Below are 14,460 nucleotides of genomic sequence, written 5' to 3'. Positions count from 1 at the left end.
GCCACAGACATACTGGAACTAAATAAGCAAAATATATGGGAGGAGACAAGGAAAGAAGAGAAGTCAATGACTAAATAACAGAAATCACAACACTTCAGCTACAGTTTGTAAAGCATAATTTTGAAGTAGCCAATTCTCTGGAAAGTGAAAATCTGGAGTGCTTGAAAATATATAGTTGTAAATGTACCTGCAGTAAGAACTGAATGGAATAGCAAGGCTATTGGAGCTATCCACAGAATCTTGATATCTGAATTCATCTAGTCAAATTTAAGTAAAACGCTTTTGTTTAGGTGTTTAGGATTGATTTGCTTGCTAGCATTTCCAGTGGTGTTGGCCTGTTTTCCTGAGATTCTCTCAAGCTGTAGTTATTTCATTTGAAAACAGTGAAAAAGCCACATTCTCCTGTCACTTGTAAAAGTATCAAGAACTGAGTCACATATCTACATTTTCCCCTTACTTGGGACTGATGAGGCCGCACCTTGAGTGCTATGGTAAGTTCTGGGCCCTCAGTTTAGGAAGGACATGTTCAGAGGAGGCAACAAGGCTGGTGAAGGACTTGGAACACAAGCCCTTTGAGGAGTGCCTGAGGGAGTTTGGGCTGTTCAGCTTGGAGAAAAGGAGGCTCAAAGGAGACCTTATCACTCTCCACAACTTCCTGAATGGTGGTTGTAGTCAGGTGGGGGTCGGTCTCTTCTCCCAGGCAACCACTGACAAAAAGAGAGGACACAGTCTTAAGTTGTACCAGGGGTAGTTTGGGCTGGAAATTATCAAAAAATTCTTCACTGAAAGAGTGATTAGACACTGGAATGGACTTCCCAGGGAAGTGGTGGAGTCACCATCCCTGGAGGAGTTTAAAAAAAACCTGGATGAGGTACTCAGTGCCATGGTTTATTTGATAAGGTGGTGTTAGGTCATAGGTTGATTATGATCTCAAAGGTATTTCCTAGTTAATTCTGTGATTCTGTGATCCTGATACTGTCATTTTATTGTTACAATGTTCTGTCATTTTGAAGATCAATGGAAGAGTCTGAAAAGAAAGAGGAAGTGATTGCTGATGTGGGAAGATGAGTGGAAGGAGCAATAAGGGATCAGACAGTCTGAAAAAAGAAACTGATTGAGGTACAGGAACAGCATTGGAAATACCTTTTCAGTCTTGAACATTTGGGAAGGGGATAGAGGAGCTCTTAGAATCATTGTCAGGGAAGAGGAGGAATTAAACTGCATGCAAAGACTCAAAGTTGAAAAAATACATTGTGGGAAAGGAAGACTTAGAAACAATTCTATTAAGCCAGTTTGAAGAAGGCTATAGAAGAGGAAAAATAAATTGTCAAAAAAAGAAACATGTCTTAGAAGAAGAAGCAGCAAAGAAACATGGCTAGCATCACTCATGTGGTGGTTTGTGCTGGTTTTTTTCTCAGCTGGGAGTTTCTGTAATATTAGCTCAGACAGGTATGGGGACACTCCTTGGAAATGAGTTTTTTCATTGGGAGTAAAATGTTTAGGGCCTTCAGCAGGAAAAGAAGAGAAAGAGATCCTCCTCAGATCACCTCAAATACCTTCAGAGATGACGGGAGGGCAAAACTGGAACATGCTGAGCTTGTTACAGTTTGGAAAGTTGCCTAAACCGCACCTGGAAACAAAGGCACAGAGGTCAGGATTAGCTGTAAGCTCCTCTTTATTTCTCTTCAGTCTGATCTAATTTGACGTTTTTGCAGTTAAAAAGTTAATTACTTTCTATAATAGAAGATGATTTTTTCTGAGCTTAACCTTTCTAGTCTTCACTGGGGGTTCACTACAGTGAATCTAGATCAAAGTTTTGGTGGCTCAGGTTACACCAGCTTTCTAAAAGACACTGAATTTACAGGAATGGAAGACAAATGTCTGTGAAAAGAGAGGAGATAGGTTGGAATAGAATAGAAAAAATACAGAATATGTTTTTTGCTGAGCTATGATCTCACCTGGATACAGCGCTTTAGACTGTACATTGAATTTAGGTAGCATGGATCCTTATGCACAATGACTTTGATTAAGACCTCAGTTGGATTATTCTGAGTTTAAAATGTTTTAACGTATTCTCACCTGTTACTATGATGAATTTTTGGGAACACATTTTTCTTTTAGTGGGAACTATTAAATCCCATTGTTTAAGAGAAAGCTGTTCACTGTACATTGGGGTTTGATCCCCTGGGTCATCAGTCAGCAGTGTGCATTACTGACATAGCAGTAGATAGTTATGTATCACAGTGTTATCTCAGCTTTTTACCTCTCCTTATTCTCAGGGTTATTGTTGTAACACTTCAGATAATTCTTTGTGGTGGTTTACTTTTAAAAAATGATGGCTATTAGAACAGAGAAGCATCCTAACATACTTCCTCTGTTCAGATATTTTTTCTATCCAATGTAGCACAGGATAAAAAAATGTTTTTCTAACTATGGATTTATGAGCAAAATCTTTACAATATTTACTGAAAGCATGAGCATAATTTTTTTTGTGAACTGATGGTATTATATTTCCCAGAATGTATGTGCATTGCATACTTGATGCTTGATTGTCTTTGGTGCTTGGCTTTGCTAGAATCCTCCTAGCCATTTATTCAAACCTCTTAAATGCAAGCCATTAAGGTACCATTACATGCACAGGCATTTCTGAAAAACTTTCACATAGTTACTGTTGCTAGGTAAATCACTCCCTTGACATCCATGTATTTAGATATGTTTCTTACTTTCTTTGTCTTAGATCTGACACAGTGACATGAATTTGGGTGTGGGGGTAAGGAGAGGTGTAAAGCAACTGCTAAACTGTGGGGAAAAAAAGAAATAAAGTTACTATCATTTAGTGTTTAAAATGTGTTTTAATTATATCTGGATAGATCTCATACATTGGATAGGTATTTATCAAGCTGAGAGTAAAGAATAGCAGTAAGATATTCAAGCATAGGTGACCTTTGACAATACCCAACTGTTGGTAAATTAAACTCCCCACACTGAAACTGTCTTTAGGATTTTCACTCCTATTGTATTTCTATTAGTACTTACATGTATTTTATGCACCTGTGTTCCTGCACATCTGTATTTAGATCAGTTTTGGATGATGCAAACAATTCAACAGATTACTTGTCTATGTCCTGAACAAGAAAGCTTCAGTTTCAAAACTGAGACATGACCATTGATTGCTGATGTTTGGAATTTGTCAGATGAATGCATAAGCTAGGCTGGAGAACAAAAAAAACCCAAATTTCTTTTCTAAGAAAATCTATGGGTGATGAACAAGAGAAAGGAAAATTCTTCCTCACAAAAGGAATACTAGACTGAGTTGAGTTTTTTTATTCTGCAACAGTGTTCTTGACATTATCCTCAGAGTCTTGGAATTGAACAGGCTTGCAGTAGCACAGTGGTTCTAATACTTCCAATATCCCGCAAAATGACAAAATCTACCAGTTGCAAATGTTCAATAGACTGTCAATGGCACTGATGATGTTTCTAATGGATGTTACCTTTCACTGGATGCAAGATTTGTCTCACAGCTTTTAAAGAAATTTCTTAACCAACTATTTTCAAAAAGTACATGAAAACCTTAAGATCTGGCTCTTAGTAACGCATTTGTTATGTAAATAGTAGTGGGAAAACAATTTTCTGGAACAAACAAATAAAAAAAGGTAAAGTTCTAGACCAGCTTGTTCTTTAAATATTATTTTGTGAATACATGACAATGCAGGTCATGTGATGTAGATTTTCTTTCCTCAAAGTCTTTCTAGTTTTTACCTTTAATCATTTGATCAACTTCTTCATATTATGTAAGCCAAAAATATTTAATTTAGAAGCCAGAATATATGTTGAGATATTTGGGATGTTTGATTTGCAGAGTTGTAAATGTTAGTAAATAACTTTTATGTCACTGAGTCACTGACCAAGAATATCCTACAATGGAGGAAGACTCAGAGGAGATTGGTAAGAAGGCCCAGGAAGCTCAGGGAGCACTGCAGGGTGTGACTGACCCTGTTCTGTTGCACAGAAGCTGTCTGTATCTCGACACAATGGGGACAAGTGGAAGTTTTAGATAAACAGCTGTTAACAGTTAAGTGCATCAACCTATGGAATAAATATTTCTTCCCCAAGTTCCTTAAATGGCCATTAATATCTCCGTGTGTTAGCCAGATCAGGATGAGGAAAGTGAGTATGTGGCCCAGCCCAACTCAGAGGGTAAAAGCTAAACAACTAAAGATATTTCAAAGAGAGCAATGAGCAAGAGATGTTTTTAATCTATGTTCTCCTTTCCATCAACAGTGGACACCCAGAATCATGATGGTGAGTGTGTTGCAGAACCTGATAACTGGGACCTCACTGGTGCAGTGATTGAACCCTGTACTGCAATTGGGTTTTTTTTGTAAGTGTAACTTTTGTTTGTGGTTTTAATTTTTTTTTTTGCATATTTCGTATCACTCTGCTAAATGAGAAATTCCATTTGACCTCAGCTATCTCCATGCAAGTAAATGTGTTGTTAAATATTGCATCTTCCACTCAGGGAATGTCAAAAATAACCTGGCCAGAAAGGATGAGACTTTGGAACACTGATTTCCTTATCAAGCATTTGATTTCTCTCTGTTAATGTTCCATTTGCAAAAATTTGAATTAGTTATATCAGTAAATCATAATTATCAATATCGTAGCTATTCTTATGCACACACACATATATGCGCTAAGTAGCTAAAACTGTGAATTAAAAATATTCATTAAAAAGTCCTATACCTTAGTATCTTTGTGATTTCTCAAGATTACTTTTTTAGGGAATTAAAGCACTACTGTCAGAATTATTTTTTTTTCTGCTTTCTCAGTGCCTGCATTTATCTTTGCAAGCTTCTCATTTACAACAAAAAATTAAATAAGTTTTCAATATTCAATGTCACCCGAATCATTATTTTTCCTTCTTCAGGTTTAATTTCTCTGATAGAGCAATATCTCAGTTTGGGGGAATATCAATTTTTATTCAAAATTAGAGACATTATACTCTGTCCAATCTGAATCTTTTGATACAGAGGATTTATTCCTTGCCAAAAAAAAAAAAAAATTAAAAAAGAAGTTAAATTAAACTCAGGAAAAAGCAACTGAATAAATTAAATGTCCATTAATTTAAAAGTGGTTTGAAAAGTGTTACTGAGTAAGTTACATGGGACATAAAATATTTATTGATATTTTAAAATTACTAGAAGGGAAGAAGATTATTTACATTAACCCTTCAGCATTTTCTGAAGTACATGGTTTATTACAAATAAGAAATAATTCTTCTGGATAAAAATAGAAAATCAGAAAAATAAATTTCTTTTTATGGTACCACCTAAGGCTTGTACCCAATCTCTTTTAAGCTGTTCTAAATTTATTCTAACCCAATTTTTAATATAAGTTTCATCTATGTAATAAATGATAGAATGAACATTGGCATCAAACTATGTTAAAGTCTCACAAGTTCTTAATAAAACCTGCTTTTTGCCAATACATTTGAAGGCAATTCTTTAAAGTGGACCAAACCAAACCACTCCTTCATTATGGTGATTTAAGGCAATTTAAGTATTGTAAATAAGTAAAATATGATATTTCTCTTGGGTATGGCAACGTTGTAAACCAAAAAATGTTACAGATTAATCCAACGAGGAATAAGAAATTAGTCTTCACCCTGGGTAAAGAAGGATCTTCAAGAGAGAGTTTTCCAGCATTTGGAAATCCTGTATTATTATTTATACAGGAGGTTGATAATCTTTACAACAAAACTTAGTTTAGAACACAGGACCCCAGAGTATTTAATTCCTTTCCTGAACACTTTCAGGTATGCTTAATGTACAGGCTAGACAAAGAAATACAGTAGTAGTATACAGATTATCTGCTTACTACTTGTGACTACTTAATTGAGCTCATTAGAAGCACAAAGAATTTCTTCATATTGTAGCAAGCACAGTTCAGTTTGCACAACAAGAACTAGAAAAGAAAATAGAATGAAATAGAAAATAAAATCATGTCTGCAGAGAGGGAGAATTCTCATCATTCAAGACCTTTAAGATGAAGTTTTATAGTGGTATCTGTAGGTGCAGCTGACCCTGCTTTAGAGTAAGGAAATTAAACAGAAGACCTCATATACACATTTTCACAACAAACAGCTTTCATGAACTGTAATATGGATTTTACAACAAACCAGTAGCAAAATGAAAACCTAAAAGCTGGGTTAATGTAAATGACATATGCCAAGTGAAAAGAAGTAAGAGCATCTGGCTTTTAAGAAGTAGTGTGGTATTAGACACACCATTTCATAATTCTTTTTAATTTATGTATCACCTTTCACCTCAGATAATTTTGCACATTATTAAATTCAGAAAAAAAAGTTTCTTCTGAACTGGCCTGTAGCAAAATAAAGCATATTTAAGTGAAACCCTAACATTTTTTTTAAATTATTACTGTTTTAGAGCCTTCCAATATATGCTGTCCTTGGAAACAAAAATATCTGCCTCACAGACATGAAATAAATCAACTCTGCTTGCATACTGATATTTGATATTGATATTTGGATTCAAGGACAGTATTTAATTTTTTTTCTGCTGTAGAAGTCCTCATCACAACTTGATTGCAGCAATGCTAGACAAAAAAAAAAAGGTAGTTTTTCCTTTACTTTAAACAATATTATAAGCAATATTTTATATAAACAGAAAACATAAAGAACCAATGATATTCATAAATGCTCCAAGAATGAGCAATCATGAGACACCAGCTTTGTACCTCTGTAGACAATTTTTCTGCAAAACTGAGTTTTCAGAAGGGTTTTCACTGGGATTTCCAAATTGGTTGCCCATTTATTTATGAGTTTAGAAAAAGCTTGCCACAAACCCAGGAAAAGAATATCAGCAAGAGCAAGGGTACTTCTTAGAAAGAAAATTGTTAAATTGGCAGTAAAGTTTCTGCAATGCTGAAGTGGAAGGAAGAATCAACATCCCAGTAGTGTGCAAGAAATACTAGGTAGATTATGCTGTGAGAAGAAAAGCTGTTAAGTTTGACACATTTGACAATACCAGTCCTTATGATTTCCATTTGAACAGGATAATTTTTATTGCATATAAAAGGGCATTTCTTGCGAACAGAAAAAGAAGATGGCAACACATAAACCATGAAAATATTCTCCACAAAATCACTTTGGGAATAAAGAATCAAGTTTCAATTTTAACTTCATTTTAATGGAAGGAACATATTCCATCAGAAGCCTCATTCTTAGGGTGCACAGTTTCACTTTTGCATTTTCACCTACCTTGGACTTTAAATTCATTCTAGAAAGTCTTACTTTGGGATATTTTTCCTGTGACATATTACGCACATGATTATTTCTGTAGTCTGCTCTTGTGTAGGATCTATCTTACACATTTTCTTCTTCGTTCAGTTTATGCCTCCCAAAAAATTTCTTAATGCTTTTGTAGCCTGTAGGATCTGAGTATTGACTGTGTTCTGAGCAATGTGAAACTTGCATACAGAAAGGAATAACCATTCTTACTCTGTAAAACAGCTCCGTCATTAACCTTGCAGAAGAATAAAAGCATAATATTTGTAGAATGCTTTATTTTCTTAACATCCTCAAATTCTTCAAACTCTTCCTTTCCTTTCAGCTCCACATTTTCTTAGAAGATGTCAAATGTGTATTTGACTACCTAGTGAAAAGGCTCTATGCTTTTTTGTTTGGAGTTTTTCAGGGGAAAGGTGTAATTCCATGGGTAATGGACTAAAATCACCTGTTTCTTTCACCATTTACTTGCCTATTTTTACATTTTCAAAGAACTGTAGATCTCAATTGATAGGTATCCTCACTTGATGGAAAAGCTATTATGTTATTCCAGCCCTACAGAATCAAAAAGAAATGGTAAATAATCAGTTAGATTTACTCCACTGAAGGTTTATGTGTCTTTGTGTGCCTAATTCCAGCAACTGTGAGTTTGATTCTCTTCTAAAGACCCATTTTAGCTAAAATAAACCTAACCTAGGATGAATGAAAGAACTTTTGTTTACCCTAGTTGATTTCATCATCAAACTGAGCTAATTAAATAATATCTAGCATATTTCCATATTGGTGCCCTTAACCCTCTGACTAAAATGGCAACAGAGGTAGCAGGTAATTTATGTGTATCTGGAAATAAAGACCATAGTCATTTACACTATCTGAGAAAGTTTGATTTTGGAGTAGGAATATGGTTGTATAATCCTGTTTCATTAAAAGAAATGAAAAGAACATTTTTTTGGCAGCAGTTTCTAAGGATATTTCTTCAGTTTTTTCCAGCTTTGTATTTGACATGTTTGTGATGATCTTTCAGGCTAATTTGTTTTTCTTACCTGTCTCAGGTTGCAGGTTTGTTTTGGTTTTTTGTTCTTTTAAATTTTTCCCACCAAGACTACATCCATCCCTCAGTCTTCACCTGTACTTATCTTTCAATAAGTTGTCTTTAAAGAATGTCATAATAAGTAAAAATTTTCCCCATTTATGCCACAGCTAAATTTCCACAGAATATGTGCATTTTTTCTAATAAAGTCAGCTAAGTTCCCTGGAAGGTCTTTTTGTGTTCTTTTCACTACTCACTAGGGTTTTTTTTACTATTCTTTTGTGGTATTTTTCTGATTAAGACCATTTCAAGATCACTTAGAAAGCACCTAGAAACCATGGTAAACTTATCCTCAAAGTTTGTGATGCTATGATTTAAAAATTACCAATAAACAATCATCCTTTGAATATTTAGTAATAATAATCATGAGAAATGTTACCTTTCCACTAACTGTTTGGATTTGTATGGGGGTGCCTTGCAATGTATAAAATGCATATTCCGGTTGCCTCTTGGGAAAGCTGGGGAATTCTTAAGAGAGATCATTAAAATAGTATCAGACATATCACATGACCTTCCATACCTAGAGAAATTAAAAAAAACATAGTGAAGCCCTTAAAATTTATCAGATAATGTTTTTTTTCCTATGCCAGCTTCAAGTGAGCTAGATATTCTTCAAGGATGTTTGAAAATGGCAGAACTGTGAACAGATTTCATTACTGTACCACCCCCTATTCTAGTCTTTGACTACTACTAAGTCACTGACTTAAGTCCCACTACTTTGATTAAAGCTGTGGGAGTTTTGAGTGAACAAGTGTTGAAGGGCCAAGCCTGGAGTACTAATAAAACATTGAAGAGAAAAGAATGTAAGTACTTAATGGCACAAACACTTACTGAAAGCTCGGCTATCATTGGGCTCTTGAGCAAAAAATATTCTCAATGCGCTCTTGGGCTTTTTGTAAGTGTGCATGAACAGGGAAAGGCCAAAGACTGCCCTTGATTTGTACACTTCCAGCTGGAATCTGGCCAAAGTCAGGCCAGAGTCTCTCCTTTAGCAATGTGCTAGACTTAGAACCATTTGGGTTCCAAAAGAGCTTCAAGATCATCAAGTCCAACCATTAACTCAGCACTGCCAAATCTGCCACTAAAATGTGTCCCCAGTTGTCACATCTACACTTCTTATAAATGCCTCCAGGTATATTGACTTCACCAGTTCCTTGTGTGGTTTACTCCAACACTTGACAACCTTTAAGTCAATAAGTTTTTCCTGATATCTAAACTAGACGTCCCTGGCATAACTGGAAGCCATTTCCTCTTGTTGTGTCACTTCTTACCTAGCAGAATAGGCTGACTCCCACCTGGCTGTAGCCTTCTTTCAGGTATTTGTAGAGTGATAAGATCCCTCTTCAGCCTCCTTTTCTCCGGGTTAAACAACCCCAGCTCACGCAGCTGCTCCTCATACTTGTGCTCCAGGTCCCAGTTTTGGTTCTCTTCTCTGGACTACAGCACCTCATTTTTCTTGTAATGAGGGGCCCAAATCTGAACACAAGATTCCAGGTCTGGCCTTGCCACTGCAGAGTACAGAGGGACAATCACTGCCCTTGTCCTGCTGGACACACTATTACTGATGGAAGAAGCCAGGATGCTCTTGGCCTTCTTGCATGCCTGGGCAGACTGCTGATTAATCAGCTGCCTGTCTAACCTGGGGATGGAGAAGCTGAGCCATTAATTACTCCATGCTTATTTTTCAAAATGATCAGTTAAAAAAGAGGAAAGCTTATGTATGTTTTCTGAAGTCTACAATTGAAGTCAAAACTGTCTATCCTTGAATCAAATCCAGGCAAAATTCCTAAAATTGTTTTTCCTTCCTGACTATTGGTAACTAATTTCAGTATGAAGATTGCAGTCCTAACCTGGAGAAGCATAGATGAGCTACTGTACTGTACTCGTCAAAAGACCAGAGCAATTCACAGACACAAGTTTTGTTTTGAGAAGGAAGAAAAATACATTCTGAAGGCTAAAATAGGTGCTACTACTGTATACATCCCTGTCATCAGCTTTCGGAAAACAGATAAAGTTTTTTCAGTTTTAATAACGTTCATGCTATTAAAGCTATGCCCTGTGAAATGTTTTACTGTGCTGTGGATGAGTTGAATTGGACACAGTAGTTTCTGTCTTTCTAAATTAAAAAATTCCACCTCCCTTAGTATTTAAAGCATAATAGTTTAAGCATGCTCATAAAAGTACAGGTTTGCTATTGAGGCAGTTATTGCTGTCTCACCAATTTTCTCTTAACTGGCTGTACTTTCTGAAATGTATTCTCTGCAGTGATCTTGTTACTGCCACAATCTAAGTTTGGTTTTAAGTTGATGCATATTTTAAAAATTGCACTATAATATCTCATGATATTCAGAAAACTTCTTATTCCCCTACCTTCTGCCATGTTTGCACAATTGCAAAGCCCGGAGTGGGCACAGATCACTCTGTTCAGTTTTGATTATTTAGTAAAAGACCGTTAGAGAGGTTCTCTGTGAAGAGAAGGTTTCCCACATCATCAACAAAAGCTGAATTTCTTATCAGGATTTCTAGAGACACTGAGTATCTTTCCTGGCTATATCCGGATCTACATATCCAAAGCAGTTATGTGAGCTCTTTGTAGGGTAGACAGTTTTTAAAATTATATATTTCATTTGATCAGTCAAAATCTCAGTGGTTTGGTTTTTTTTTATGAACCTTTGTGTTTAAAGAGCTTCATAGCATATTCCATTAACTTGTTAAATTGTTTTGGTTTCTGTATTTCTGTGATTTTCAAGATCTGCTTATTTAATATTTTAGCAATGGAGAAGAAAATCATTAAAGACAACGTATTAAATGGAAATAAACTTTAAAAAAAAAAGAAGTGCACTTCTTGTATTGAAAAAAAATTCTATTTAAAATTTTAAGATTTCATAAGGATGCAGTACTCTTCCTAGCACCAAAAAAAGAAAAAAATCCTGAATTTAGCATTTCAGGACTTTGTGTTCTCTCATCTTTTTCTGATAATAGAAAACTTTAAAAATTATTGACACTGTTTAAATATTCATAGGGTGAAATGTTTTGAAGTTGATTTATTATATAAGTTTTCAAGTTACAGAGGAACTTGTACTGATGCTTTTAATATTAAGACTGTATTACTGCCTGATGAGAAACCCTCCCTTCAATGGAAACCACACTGGAGCTTCAATAGACAGCTGTTCTTTACTTCATATGGAACTAGCTGTGACAAAGGTCCTTCTGTAAAGGATGATGTAATCTGACTGCAGTACTTTGTCCTTCAATCATAACTCTTTGATAATTATTTGGATCTTTCCACAATTTTCCTGCAGAGCTGTATTCCATAAGAAATAGACATTCAGTGCTATAATTTTTAGAAACATTTTCCTACACTTTCCTCAAAATTTTAATATTTTGGCAAGCATGGCTTTGACAGTTATGACAGTTTTGAGAATGGCATCTGTTGAAGAGGTGTACTACTGATTATAAAACAATTAATCCAATAACACCAACAATATGCAAAATCTGTAGATCTAAATAGATAACTCTTTATATTGACTCCTTTTGGCCTAATGTTCCAAGTGCACGTACTCGGAATATTTGCTACTCAAATTGTTGAAGATATGAGAATCTCTCAGTAAGCAGCAAGGTCTATACAGAGGTTAAAAATTGCTAATACATTTCTTGTTATTTTCTCTCATTGAACAGTTAGAGATTTCTTGGTTTCCATACTGTTAGAAGTGCTAAATGTGTTAACCTTTCTGTCACAAAGCTTACTACAGCTTACCTGAGTCAGCCATATTCCCCAGCTACCAATTACAAAAAAAGGTTATGTCAGGGAGTTTAAAATTTAAAAAAAAATTAATTAAAAACCGACAAAAACAAAAACAACAAATAAACAAACCCCAAAATACAAACAACAATAAAACCCCAAACTCATTACTTAAAAGGGATTTTTCACTGTTGAATTCTTTTGATAAGCAAAATATGTGAAGGATTATGAGAGGTCTGGAAGATTTTAGTTTTAAAAATATCCTCATTTTTTTTAAAGAGATGAACAATAAAACTTTGCTAGGCACAGTAATAAATGAAAAATTTACAAAATAAAAATACTCTTACAAAGTTTAGCAAGCAAACAAATCCTGAGCTGTAATATCTGTTGGTAGGTTTGTTCCAGTTGTTTTAAATTATTTAGAGGTTCCTTTGCACAGGAAGCTAAGATTGAAAATTATTCTTGCTACACTTATTGCTAAGGGTAGTAAACCTTCTCTGGATAAGTCTGGTGAGCTAATTAATGAAACTCAGCTTTTGACTCATTTGGCAGATACTTAAAGAATTATCAATATTATCTTACATAACCTATGAACCATTCTCTACTTAATCCTAATCTTTTTACATTTTATATATTTAAGGAAATATGAATGCATTAAATCAATACAGATTTATTTTCAACTTAGTAAGTGTCCCTATTCTAGACAATAAATACTTCTTTCTTTTAGGAGCTTATTATAATCTTACAACTATACCCTATAAAAATATGCATGTAATTTTATCTTAAAAAAAAAGAATTCTATAGAAAGACCTTTGAAATAATCCCATTGAGATCAAGAATGATAGGGAGCCTAAGCGGTAAAGAACTACTCAGACAAACATAAATTTTGTTTACACTTAAAACCTATCACATTATTTCACTGTGTGTTTGCCATTTCTTACTGTTCTCAAACATATAAGCATATTTTTTAGCTCATTACCTCTTGTGAATAAAAATGTAAATTTATGCATAGCAATTCCTTATCACATACACTGGACATGAACTTCAGGGTTATGAACAGGTTTTTTCAGAGATTTTAAGCATATTAATTTCTATGTATTTATCATACACAGTTTCTCTCACAAATGTGAACTCTTACAACATCAAACTAGCCCCTTACTTCTTTAAAAGAAGCAAATTGATTTTCTGGGAAAGCTACTATTGCCCTAATTTCGTCAGAATCCCATAAACAAGGATTCACACTAAGGCTTCATTCCAAAATTCATCAGGCAGTCATTCAGATTCATGCCATAATGATTGTTTGAACGTGCCTTATTCTGTAATAGTTGACAAAAGTGGAAAATGGTCCACATAAGTAGAGGGGAGAAAGGCAGTCTGAGGAGGAATAGTATTCCTGGGACTTGCTGTGTTAGTTGCTGGCTACTGAAAGAGTGTGTTGCAGGAGAGAAAGCACATTTTTTTTGTTAATGATAGTGAAAGTAGAGCCAAAACAAGCATAGTAATCAGCATTTACATTTTCTATCAACTGAAAAAAATGGAAGGAGTGTAAAGAGTACACAAGATCTTGACTGATTTTAAAATTTGTGAGCATTTTGGGACAAAATATTTCATGTCAGGCAAAAATCTGTTCATTAGACTAGGTCCATAAATAGAGATGAGCAGCAGGTTGAAAAGATAACTACTCAAACTATCTTCTTCCATGCCTCTAAATTCTCTAGAAAATCAAGAGCATGCTTGTATTGTACAGCATGATGTAGATCATAGATCCTGAGGCAAACACCAAAAGGTTATCTCTGGGGCTGGAATCAGTACAGGTTTATAAACTTGGTCTGAACTGATTTAGTTATTTTACTCATGGACCTGAATCCTTTCTATCTGCAACCCTGCACTGTGTAAGTAAATAGGGATCTGTTTTATTATACTGGACAGCACTGCAGAAACATGAAGCATCATCAGAAAAGTTCCTTTAGAAGTGCTCTGCATTTGTGTAACTGGACACACTCATAACCTGCCTTGATAACACCAAGAAGCTGCTACTTCACTTCTGCCAGGTACTTCAAGCATGGAGCCACGCTGCCTCATATGTCCAGCCCCATGGCATTTTATTTGAGCACTCCTTGTGAAGTTATGCAACAGTAACCAAGTCATCACTTCTGGTCTAAGCAGCTTAAGCATCTTAAGACTTATGTCTTAAGAAACATACAGTATTTTGTGTACTAGAAAGGATGATAGACTATCTGCCCAATTTTCTGTCCCTCCACCTAAGTCTAAATGTGTTCTGCTCCAATATGGGTAGACGCCAAGGCAGTTTTGTTTATA

The sequence above is a fragment of the Cyanistes caeruleus genome, chromosome 1 (assembly GCF_971803275.1).
Source record: "Cyanistes caeruleus chromosome 1, bCyaCae1.hap1.1, whole genome shotgun sequence".
Lineage (NCBI taxonomy): Eukaryota > Metazoa > Chordata > Aves > Passeriformes > Paridae > Cyanistes > Cyanistes caeruleus.
Note: the sequence above shows the minus strand (reverse complement) of the source record.